The sequence below is a fragment of the Octodon degus genome, unplaced genomic scaffold, assembly GCF_000260255.1.
Source record: "Octodon degus isolate 3935 unplaced genomic scaffold, OctDeg1.0 scaffold00170, whole genome shotgun sequence".
NCBI classification, from domain to species: Eukaryota; Metazoa; Chordata; class Mammalia; order Rodentia; family Octodontidae; genus Octodon; species Octodon degus.
The window spans coordinates 4,892,582-4,905,075 of NW_004524746.1; the positions used below are offsets into that span (position 1 = coordinate 4,892,582).

General features: G+C 37.2%; 1 pseudogene; it reads right to left on the reverse strand.

The window, feature by feature from the left end:
* Positions 1-3,472: 3,472 nt before the first annotated feature.
* Positions 3,473-12,494, reverse strand: part of LOC101585935 — a 30,387-nt pseudogene continuing 21,365 nt past the window's right edge.

The following is a 12,494-nucleotide window of genomic DNA, read 5'->3' on the forward strand; positions in this document are numbered from 1 at the left end:
CATCTTGTACAGCAATTAACCACTAAGAATAATATATGCAGTGTATTATTTACTGAAACTGTACTTCCGATTAGATTTGAAACTGTCTCATTGCTATATGTTTATCAATAAAACTGTAGAAAAAAAAAATATGACATTATCATTTGATAAGTTCAAAAGGAAAAGTTATTGAAAATTCCTTGGGGTTCAGCCTAATACATGCTCTTAGAAAAGGAATATGAGAAAAAAATCTTATGAAGACAAAAATAATCTTTGATCATAATACTGACATAAAGAATATTAACATTTTCTATATTTACTAACAGTTTAATAGGCCTGAATGAGCCAAAATTAACCTTGGAGTATTGCTGTCATCTTTTCTAGATGATAGTGTACAACTAGAACAAAGCAGATTTTTTTGATCCTAACTACATTTAGGATTTATTTAATAATGTTTTCCCAAAGGGTCAAATGAGATAGATTGTCCTGAAATTTTGTTTGATAATTGACTTCAAGATGTTTTGATTACTCACATCCTTCTCCCATGGAAATGTACTTTTTGGGTTTTTTTAGGCATTGAAATTTATAAATTAAACTTTAAAAATAAACTGAAATAAAAATAAGCAATCTTTCATTATCCAACCTTATTATAGAAGCCCTGTGATCCATATGTTGCTTCTAAAGATACTTTCCAAGAGCCATACCCATACATAAATTTACACTGGCAACATTTCCTTCTTCCTGCACTAGTGTTTTAAAATTCAAATGCAAAGAGATCATCCTTAAATTATCTTGCCTTGTGAGTGACATCCCCATTAATTAAGGCCTAAATTTACCTCTAGCCCACATAGAACCAGTGTCCACGGAGTTTGCTGGTATGAATTTTAATAGCTGGAATGAAGAATAGCAGAATAGAGCTTTAAGAAATTACTTATACTGAAAAACAGCTTAGCTTCACATCAGTTTAGCTAACCTTTTTAACAGTTGTCTTTAGAGAAGATTTACAAAAAAGCATATTGTGACCTGGGAGAGCAGGAGGAATGGGAAGCACCCAGGCTGTGTGTGTGTGTGTGTGTGTGTGTGTGTGTGTGTGTGTGTGGTGTGTTTTATCTGGCATCAGGGATGACCTTGAGGAAAATTACCACATGGCTCCTCCCATACGACAAAGTCAGTAGCACGGAGGAAGATTTCTGGGTTGTTTTCCTACATAAAATTTTCAAAAGGTATCTTCATAATATTTGTGGAAATGAGTGAAAAAATCCAATGAACACGTTGACTTTTAATTTCTACATGTTAAATGTCATTTTGTACAAAAACAATTGGGGGAAAAAACCCTTCTATATCTTTACTGAGAATGGAACAGACAGATGAAGGAGCAATCAGCAACACAATGGAGGTCATTACCTACTGGAAATTTTCTAAGGAGGAGAAGTGTGGAAAAGACTCACAAGAGTTCTACTAGTGAATGCAGTTTAGAATCTATATTCACTCACTGACTAGTCTCTTCTTCTTTATGGTAGGTGATAGGGAAATATACTTGGTCATAGCCCAGTACCTACTTCCATTCCTCTTTTCAGTAACCCTCTTACTGCCCAATTAATGGGCAGGTGAGAAGAGTTCACCCACAAACAAGACATGGGTGAATATTATTGGGTAGGAATAAAAGAAGAAAAGTTGTGAGATGATACACTGTGAGAAAAAGAAAGATACTAGGAATGTCTGTTTGGGTGAGCTCGAGAGAGGGCTGGATCTGCGCACTCATTTCTTCCACAAGGAAGCTGGGAAGGGATGAGAAAGCCATGCAGAGCCATGTAGGTCTGTCTGGGCATATTCAGAAGGAGAATAAAGTATTTGATTACTCGGCTTCCAGGTCCCCTATTCTCTGCTCCTTGGTTGGCCAATCTGTTCAACCAGGACCATCAAATGCCCTTTTAAGCCTCTGTTATCTCTCCTTCAAAATCCATATAGTTGAAGGAGAGGTCTCTTTCATGGTCTTCTTTCTTAGATATGCCTGCAAAAGTAGGCTCTATCTTTACTCATTCATTGCTAAACTCCTAACAATGCATGGATTCTTCATTTCCCATCATCTTCTCCCAGTATTACTGGTAAGGGTGCAGTAATACACACCAACACATTAACTATTCAAGTAATCCCAGACACTCCAAGATTATACTCTGAGATTTTAACAAATAAGTTCCCCTAAAAAATGTTAGCTCTAAAGTTTCTTTAGTGATTCTCATGAACCCCAGTATTAGTTATTGTTATCTAGATTTCTCAGAACAGAATCAACAGAATGGATAGGTATACAGACAGATGTTTGTTAGAGACTTCTAGGATCAGAGATTAGATAATCCACAAGGTTTTTTGGCTTGATAGAAAGTTAGGTGATGGAGTAGCTGCTCAAGATAAGAAGCTGGAAGCTGCAGAACAAGATGGATCAAGGATGCAGCACCTCTCCAAGGCTAAAGGCCTGGAAGCTCCATGGAGGGTCCTGATGTCAATCTGCACTGAAAGTGTGAAGAATCTGGAGTCTTGTCACAACAGACATTGACAGCAGCAAGGTCCATACACTGAGGCAGAGTCAAGACTTTTAGCATAGTCTCATCTCCTTTTTCTCGTTCCCTACTGGATGATACCACTGATGACCAGGTTGGTCTTACTCCCCAAATTGCTGACCTACATGCCAATCATCTCTGGAAACATCCACACAGACACATCCAAAAGTGTGGTTTACCAATCTCCTAGTGTTTCTTATTCTAGACAAGCTGATGGTTAAGACCAGGCCTAACATAACTTGTAATATTTTTCCCCCACTTCGGAAAGAATGCACCAAACACATTCACATTTGTTTTCTTTTTTTGTTTTTGTTTTTGTTTTTAAAGCAAATGACAGAGACCCAGTTTACCAGATTTTATAAACCTAAGCTTAACATTACACATTCAAACAATTGTCAAAACTTTACTAAGTTGCCAGCATCCATGCACAACTAGAGAACAGCCTTAAATTTGTATTGAACCAGAAATTTATTACCATTAATACATATCTTTCATTACTAAATACTAAAAAAAATGTAAATTATTTCTGTGGAGGGCCCATCCTGGCAATGTTAGCTTCATAGCAGGTGGACACTACTTGGCTCATGTTTCAAACACAACGGAAAGCAGATCCATGCTGGTGTTAGAGTACAATCTTGCCCTAACAGTACTCAAGAGTCAAGGTTCACCTTGGATCACATTTCATAAAAAAGCAAAGTGCATACAGAGATTACAACAATTTTAAAGAGAAAAAAAATGGTCTTATTGTGTGACCCCAACAATAAACTCAAAAGTCTATGACAGAGGGGCTCCAATGAGCTGTTTATTACTACTTTAGATTAGGTACAGTTATACTGAAAGTTGAGTTCATCTGAAATCTTCCAAAAAGAAAATGTTCCTGTTAATCCTCAAATGGTGCTTGTTATAGTTTAACATTTCTGTTAATTGTGTGTGTTGAATTACTTGTTAGCCAAACAGAGCAGCTGTTCCTTACCATTTACTGTTAAGACACGACTGTCCATTTTCTTCAACTTCTACTCTTTTATGACCATTCTCGACAATTCTCTTTGTGATGATTTTTCTATCATTGACAATTTTAGTAGAAGTTGATATAGATTCGAAGTTACCCATCCCACTGCCGCCAAACGATGTGGATGAAGTGAGGCCCGCGTGACCTAGGGATCCAAATGAAGGAAATCCACCTCCAATGGATGGAAATCCACTGAGGGTGGAGACAAAAGAGCCTGTACTACCGCTTCTGCTTCCTCGGGGACCCCTTCGGTTCCCAAAAATGTCTTCAAACGGGTCTTCATTACCAAAGCAGTCGAATGAAAATGGGTCCCTTCCACCAAAAAATTCCCTCAAGACGTCTTCTGGGTTCCGGAATGTGAACCCAAACTCAAACGGACTGTCAAAGTGATGTCCACCTCCTCCGCCACCATTTAATCCTTCTTTGCCATATTTGTCATAGATGTTCCATTTTTCAGCATCTGATAACACCTCATAGGCCTCAGCCACTTGTTTGAATTTTCATTCAGCTTCTTCTTTATTCTCAGGATTTTTATCTGGGTGCCACTGTAGGCTCAGTTTCCCGTATGCTTTCTTGATGTCCTCAGGGGAGGCGTACCTCTCCATGCCTAGAACTTCATAGTAATCCGCTATGTTTGAAAAGTGCCAGGACAAGTCCGAGGACGCCGACAATCAGTGGCAGAAAGGAGGAGGTATGCGGCCGGTCCCCTCAGGGCTCCGGGATGGTAGGCTGGTGGTCATAACCTGTAACATTTTTCATATGATATTTTGTTTTATCTTTTTTCATAAAATTAAAAAAATTAGGGGTTGGGAAGATGGCTCAGTGGAATAAGCGCTTCCCTGGCAAGCGCAAGGGCCTGAGTTCAATCCCTGGTTCTGCAAAAAAAAAAAAATTAAAAACATTAAATTTGCATTTCATTTCCACTTTTCTCAGTATTCATCTCTACAAAGATTGTTTAGCTACAAGGGAAAGAACCTCTAAGCACCAAAGAGAAAGGAGACTAGCAGAGGTGATACTCTACATAATTCAGGTTACAATAAAACTTGCAGACGTCTGCAAGGGTAATATGAACTCATTTAAAGATACAGCAAGATAATCAATTAATACTAAGAACCTATTACAAAAATTGTATAACAAAATATACAATTAATATATGTTGTATACACAGTAAAGTCTATACACATGCTCATTCTTCTTTTCATCTTATAAAATATTTACTTACTGGATTCTAGTAATAGTGTATAAAATACTAGTAGATGCTGAATCAATTATTTGTCACTGTAGATTTCTTTGATTTGTTTACACAAAAGAAAAATTTAATCATAACATTAGTGAAATTAATAGTTATTTCTGACTTTCATACATACTTTCAAAAATTATTTCCCAAACACCATGGTGTATTTCCTGAACACTGATTTAAAGGAATTCTATGCTTTTGAGCATGCTGTTTTCCTCATAAATAAATTATAATTTTAGTTACCATACAATTCATTATTAAAAATTAAGTAATGAATTACGGTAGACATTTATTGTTTTCATAATGTGCTCAAAACATAAATTATATTAGTTACATTAGCATTAATTATGCTATTTCTTTTATTACCATAAACATGCATTTAGTGTTTTCAGGAAATTTTCAATAAAATATAGTCCCTATTTTCCCTTGAGCAATTTTATTATATTCTGAAAAGTCCTATTAACATGTTTATGTACATTAAAAAAGCAAGCTAGCCTTTTCTGAGAAAAAAAGTCCAATTTAGCTTATTTTGTTGACTGTGAAGATTGACATTTTAAAAACACTATCTGGCAAGCAGAAAAATTTGTGTTAGTTCAGCTCCTCCAAGAAGCAGCTGGCAAGACAAGATTAGATATGCAAGAGATTTGTTTGAGGAAATGCCCCGGCACAGCGCAGAAGGATTGAGAGATGTCAGGACCAGCGCAGATCCCGGGCCGGGCAGACCCACGTGCGAAGAGCCCTGGCGGGCGGGTGGGAAGCCAGCAGCAAGCGTCGGGACAGCAGCCCCTGCCGGGAAAGCCTTGCTTCAGGCAGTGGACACTTCTGAGCTCGAGTCGCTGATGGAGGAGCCTCGTGGCCACAGTAGCTACGGTAGCCACAGGGCCGAGCGGCACTCCTGAGACCACATCTGCCCACAGCCAGCCGAGAGCAGGGCGGGCTGGACCTCGGTCCGCAGTGCATGCTGAGCAGCTGCAGGGTCAATGGCCCGCCGCTCTGTGAACAGAGACAGAAGGTGCCCTTTGGAGCAGTTGCAAATTGAGTAATTTAAATCTGTAATCTGTATTTTTAAGCTTTGACAACAGTATACAGAATAAGATAAAACACTGAGGAATAGACTAAGAAAAGGCTTTTATATTGAAAATGATTTTAATTTTCACAGAATTGTCTGGGTGTGTTGTGTTAAAAAGGTGTCTTGACACAAAAAACTTGGGTGTTAACAATTAGTAGTCATTAATTCTCAGGATTAGAAAAATACATTGTCCTAATGAATATGTAGAAAATCTTTCTGTGAAAAAGGTGGTGTTCAATTATTTGCCTTAACATTATAGAAGAAGCTAATTGAATTATACACTGAGGTGTAAATTAAAATAATTTTTGAAGAAAAAAAAATGTGCTTTTGGCATATAGTATAAGATTTTAGGGAATAAAGCAACATAGTAAAAAACCTGAAATTCTACTTTACTTAAAAATTTTGTGGCAGAAAATATATGTGATCAATAAAACAATTGTATGTATAAATTTATACTACATGAGGATGAAATTCTGCACAGATGGTAGACTTGAGAAAATGTATAGTGTACACATCACATTGTTGAAAAAGTATCTATCCAAGAGGAGGAAAAATATCAAGTCACTACTGTATCAGCTTCGTCTTGAAGATGTATACAACTTGAAAAACATCAATCCCACTTTTACAAGAACTAAAAAAAATCCAAAAGGTCAAATTAAAAGTTTTCCTTAAGAAACCAGACCACTAAAGGTACAGGGTAAACAACTGACCTGAAATGTTGGGGGACATAGGTCTGTCCCGGGAGAAGCATTTGATTGCCTGTAGCTGATCCTATCAGTCCCCACAAGACAAGTAAAAAGAGTTAGCCAAAAGCTTTTAGTGAATTTCAAGGCATGAGTCCAGTAGAAAATGTGGCTTCTCTGAGCCACCAGTCTAGTGAACCCTTGATAGCAGTTCCTCCACAAGCCTGGCCTGCCACTCACAGGAATCATGGGGAGATGTCTGTGAGAGCACTGTTTGGGAGAAGAGGTCTATAGTCACTTCTGAAACTCCAAGGAGACCCTTCTCGCTGGCATCCCATAATTTCAGCTGAAAGAAAGCAATAACATGACAACCCTTCTTGCCTTTGGGGGCAGTTGTGAAAAGTCACTGTAGCTGGGGGAAAGCCCTATTACTGTGGTGGGGACAGGAATAGCTGCAAGACTCAGCACAGCAGCTGAAGGAAAGGCAGGAACTCTTCAGAAAGCCCATTTCTGGGACTCAAAGACATCCTCTACTACCTCCACAGAGAGGGTTACCAAAACATACCATTATTACTCCCACCACCAGGTTAACAACTGCCAAGCAAAAGTAACAGTTCAATAGAGCTAGGATAGCACCTGAGTGAATTAGGAAGACTCAAAGGCTACAAGGATCAGAACCCAGAAAACGACCTCTGGGAAGTTGCTCATGCCTAACCCCCAGAGGAATGTGAAGCCTTTGGTGGACACAGTCAGTATCACTCACTTCAGTGTTACCCTTCTAAGCAAGACACCCAGCATTAAGCAAAAGGTTATGAGGCAAAAAAAAAAAAAAAAAAAAAAGCAAACAAGATACTCAAGAGAAGAGACAGCAGGTAGGATATAATATACATGTTGGAACTATCTGGTAGGAAATTTAAAATTGATACGATTACTATGTTAAAAGCTTTCATTACATGCGATATCACATAGGTGATTTCAGAAAAGCAATGAGCATTTTATTTGCTTATATTGAAAGAATCAAATAGACATATTAGAAGTAAAAAGTACACTCACTAACAGAGATCAAGAATATCCTCAACTGGTTTACCACTAGACTTCATAGAGTGATGTTGAATACAGATCAGTAAAAATTACTGAACAGGAATGTAAAGAGTAAAACAGTTAGGGGCAGCAAAACAGAAACAAATGTCCAAGAACTGTGGGATCATAGCAAATGACATAACATAGCCATAGTTGTATAATATAAGAAAAGGAAAGGGGAAATAAAATTAATTTTTAAAAAATATATTTGGTACAGAGTCTTACTATGCAGATGGTACTCACAGTGATCCTCCTGTTGTTAGCCTCCCCAGTGCTGGGATTACAGGTGCGCACCACCACACCTGGACTCAGTTGCCGGCTCAGCGTACCTGGGGGTGGGACCAGCACGGATGGCATGTGGTGCTAGGGATTGAACCCCAGTTCCTGTGCTTAGTCCGCTGAGCTATCTTGCTGACCCAAAATATAAATATTTAAAGAAATAATTTCAGCAATTTTTCCAAAATGAATGAGATATATCATACCACAAATCCAAGAATCTCAGAAAACACAAAAGGATTTAAAAAGAAAATAAAACCTAGGTGAAACACCTATTATCTACTCTTATTTCTGCATTATATATGTATGCATCTAATGTATAATAAATTATATGTGTGTTAGGGCTAACATAGCAGAATGCTACAGATTAAATGACTTAAATAGGAGATGTTTGCTTTCTCATTTTTCTAGGGGTTAAATTAAGTCTAAGATCAGAATTCCAGCTGACTTTCCCATAACAGAGAGAACTCTTGCATCTCTTCTTGTTCTTTTAATGAATCAGAATTATTCTATTCAGCCTCCATTCTAAGAAATCTATTTAACCTTAATAACCTCTTTACATGCCCTATTTACAAGTACAGTAGTCACATTGGAGGTTAGGGATGCTGCACAATATTAGGGGCACACATAACTCGGTCCATAGCATTCCACCCTTAAGTCCCCAGATATCATGTCTTTGTTACCTTCCCATCTAGAACATTCCCAAGGTCTTCACTCATTCAAGAGCCAAACTCTAAAGCCCAAGTTACATCCAAATATCATCTAAAGCAAATGTGGCTGAAATTCCAAGTATAATTCATCCTGAAGCAAAATTTCTCTTTGATATGAATCCTGGAAACCAGGAAAGTTGGGTACTTTAAAATCGTGAGTATAGAGAAAGCATTCCTATTCCATAAGAGGTAAATCAGAAAAAAAAATGGGTATTAAGTGGCAATGAAGTCCAAAACCTAGCAAGGCAAGTTCCATCCTATTTTTAGGCTAGAATAATCCTCTTTGTTCCATCTCCTGCCTTTCAGAACTACTGGGGTAGTAGCTCTGACTTTAATGTTGATATTTTCTATTAATTATCCCTGCATGACAATCTCAATTTATTCTAACACCCACCTCAGAACCCTTCCAGCTTTTAGCAATCAGCCAGTCTCCAGGCCATTTCAGCATGTTTAGGTATTCCTCACAATAATACCTGTACTCCTAGTACCAAAAATCTGTATTAATTAGAGAAGGTAATTATAAGGAATTGGACATTGACTTACAATAATGGAAACTGATGATACCATGATCCACAGCTAGGAAGCTGGAGATAGATCCAGCAGAGCCGTAGTGAGTTTCTCATTCAAATACCAACAAGCTCATGACCCACAAAAAGCTAGTAATTTCATCTGAGCTTAAAGGTAGGAAAAAATTGATGTTCTAGCTTGAGACAGCTATGCAGGAGGAATCAACTTTTTGTCTTAATCAGGCCAATGGTTGGTTGGATGAGGTCCACCTCTGGTAGGGAGGGCAGTCTGCTTTCTTTGGTCTTCAAATATTAATTTCATCCAAAACCCTACTCTAGTGGTGGACATATGACCCTAGCCATTTGTCAAAACCATACACTGCAGAGTATGTTACATGCAAAGTTTAAAACATCCAGGTCATTAGGGGAACTCAAGAGGAAACACAAACTCAAGAGGACACAAACATATTACAAATTAATGACATAACTATGCTCCAGATGTAGGGGGAAGAAAGGAACCACATAAAAAATTGTGTGTTGACCAAATAATGTAATCTTAAAGACAAATCAAATTGTACAGTATACACCATACTCTAATTGAAAATGTTTTTTTCTTAGGAGCATCGGTTAGCAATTAGGAATCTCCTTTTTTTTAATTTCTTTTTTGAGATACTGGAAATTGAACTCAGGACCATGTGCATGCTAGGAAAGCACTTATTCTACTGAGCTATCTCCCTGGCCCAGGAATCTGCTTTTCATGTGTAAAACCTTTGAACAAATATGGAAAAGAAGTTACCAATAAGCAACTAAAGAATGGAAAAATAATTATGGAGACACTGGATTAGAATCCAGGATGTTAGTAAAATCTCAGATTTATTTCAATGGTAGGGCAAAATATCCACAACATGGACCTGGGTAAATGAGTTAGTACACACATACAGATTGCTAGCTGTGTCCTCTTTGGGGCCACTGGAGCAGTGGCTTTTCAGGAACAAGGAAACCTAGCACTAGATCTCTGTTTCTAGAAACCATTATTGAAAAAGAAATTCAATCTTCTTGGAGAATGGCTAAACTTCATACTGGGATAGAGAAAAATCTCGGATCATATTGGAACAAAAAACAAAAGATATGGAGAGAGAGAAATATTGAAGCTGTATCAAAATGACATAGAGATCAAAATATGGGAGAGTACAAAAGCCAAACTTGGAAAATTTGAGCAAAAATAACATAAATACCTACGGCTTCACAGCTGTATGGTAGATGATAGATGTTACAGTTCTGGATGCTAACTCGCATTCCTTCTCTGGACAGGTGAAGTCCTGCTGCATTTGCCTCCCTGCAAACTGCCGGAAAACAGGAAAACAAAAACACAGGCCACTGCACAAGGGTGTTATTTTGTTCCCTAGCTGTAATTGCCTTCCTAGGGATACATTGATCTTTCCCAACATGCAGGGACTTTCCTAGGGAATATTTGCCCCTCCCACAATGCAGCATCTGAACAATTCGAAGTACTGGAGAGTGGAGCAAGAGAGGAAGAGAGCAATCTGAGAGCTTCAATATTAAATTTAAATAACAGTCCTCATCTGGATTTTATAGATGAGCAAACTTCTAAACTAGATTTATCTTAAGGGAACACTCTCATTTCTTTGATTGGGTAGTTTTTAAAATCTCATAAATTCAGTCAATGTGATACCTTCATAAATTATGTTAGAGGAAATCATGTTTATGACCAAAATTAAATTATGCATTACACATATAATTGCTTATGAATAAAAACCTGCCTCGAAGTTTTTTCTGAGAAATGTGCCTTTAGCTCATATGTGCATCTGCGGAATACAATCTGCACAAGACAAATAACTGAATATTTTTCAAAATAATAGCTTTTATTAAAATAATAGCAACTGCCTTGCAGTTTTTAAAGTAACACTCCTTATATAACATTATTTTGCTTAGCATAGCCAAATCATAGTCTGGGGGAAACTTCTAGCACAAAATGCTTGCGTGAGAAAGAAACTAAGGCTTCAAATTAGTTAAGAAACTAGGAAAAGGCAACATAATCCAACATGGATAGAGGCAAGGAATTAATAAAAATAAGAGGAGAAATCTATGAGATAAATGATAAAAAGTCAGCTACACTAGATGTTCATTCTTTGGTAAGTAAAAAAAAAAAAAAATTAGGATGGCCACCCAAGGAGATAAACTTCTTTAATAACAACAAATAGGAGGAAACACAATTATTGACATCAGAGACAATTGTTAGATCACTACAAATCCTTAAATGTATATGAAGAAAGTCAAAATAAAATATTTGTGAAAAATTGTATGTGAAGAAATAAACTCAAACCATGCTGTTATGTTGAGCTGTAGGGGACTCTTGTCAACAATTTCTGACATTGCCAGTCAAGCGGAAGGCCCAATACTATTATGGACTACTGGACTCTTTTAGAATATTTTGCTGAGTTTACACACCTATAATATTCAAGTGACAGAACTAAATAAAAAAAAGGAGATACAGATGAATGTCCGTTTTGTATCTGTGTATTCAAAATGGTTAGGATAGCTATATAGTTACTTTCTCCTAATGAATAGAGGGATTTGTTCTAATAGTGTTTGTAAATAGGATATCATGTCCACATCTTGTACAGCAATTAACCACTAGGAAGAATGTATGCAATGTGTTAATTATTGGGACTGTCCTAACAATTTGATTTGAAACCATCTCATTGTTATTTGTTTCTCAATGAAATCATGGAAAAAAAAGAAAACAGAGGGAAAAAAAAGAAGAAACTCAAGTAAAATGGAAATTTAAAACACATGCTTACTAAAACTGACACAATAGGACATCTAAATAATTGAGTATTTTTAAAGAAATAGTTTTTTTTTTCAGTACCAGGGATTGAACTTAGGACCCTGTGCTTGCCAGGCAAGTGCTTATTCTACTGAGCTATCTCCTGGGCCCCTATTCTTTTCTACTTTGTAAAAAACTAACAAAACTAGCTGATGAAATTTTTAGATTTAGGTATTTATGGTATTGTAAGCATTTTTGTTGTTGTTGCTTTATTTTGTTTTGTTTTTTTGAAAGGGATAAAACCAAGGGTCTCGTGTTTAGAATGTACTCACTCTATAACCAAACAGCATCTCCAACCCTGACTGATGGAAACTGTAAAAGACCTGAATAAATGTGCAAAGTTCTGGGATTAGGAGGAGGCCTTGTGTGGCTAGGACACCAGTACTCTTCAAATTAATCTATGATTCAGCGTAATCCCCTGATTATAGTCAAAACCCTAACAGTGGGCAGGATCTCAAGGACTAACTAATCAAGAGAGGGAAAGGAGATGAGCTAGGAAACATGGCAATGTTAAGCCATGCAGTTATATGTAAAAGATGAGC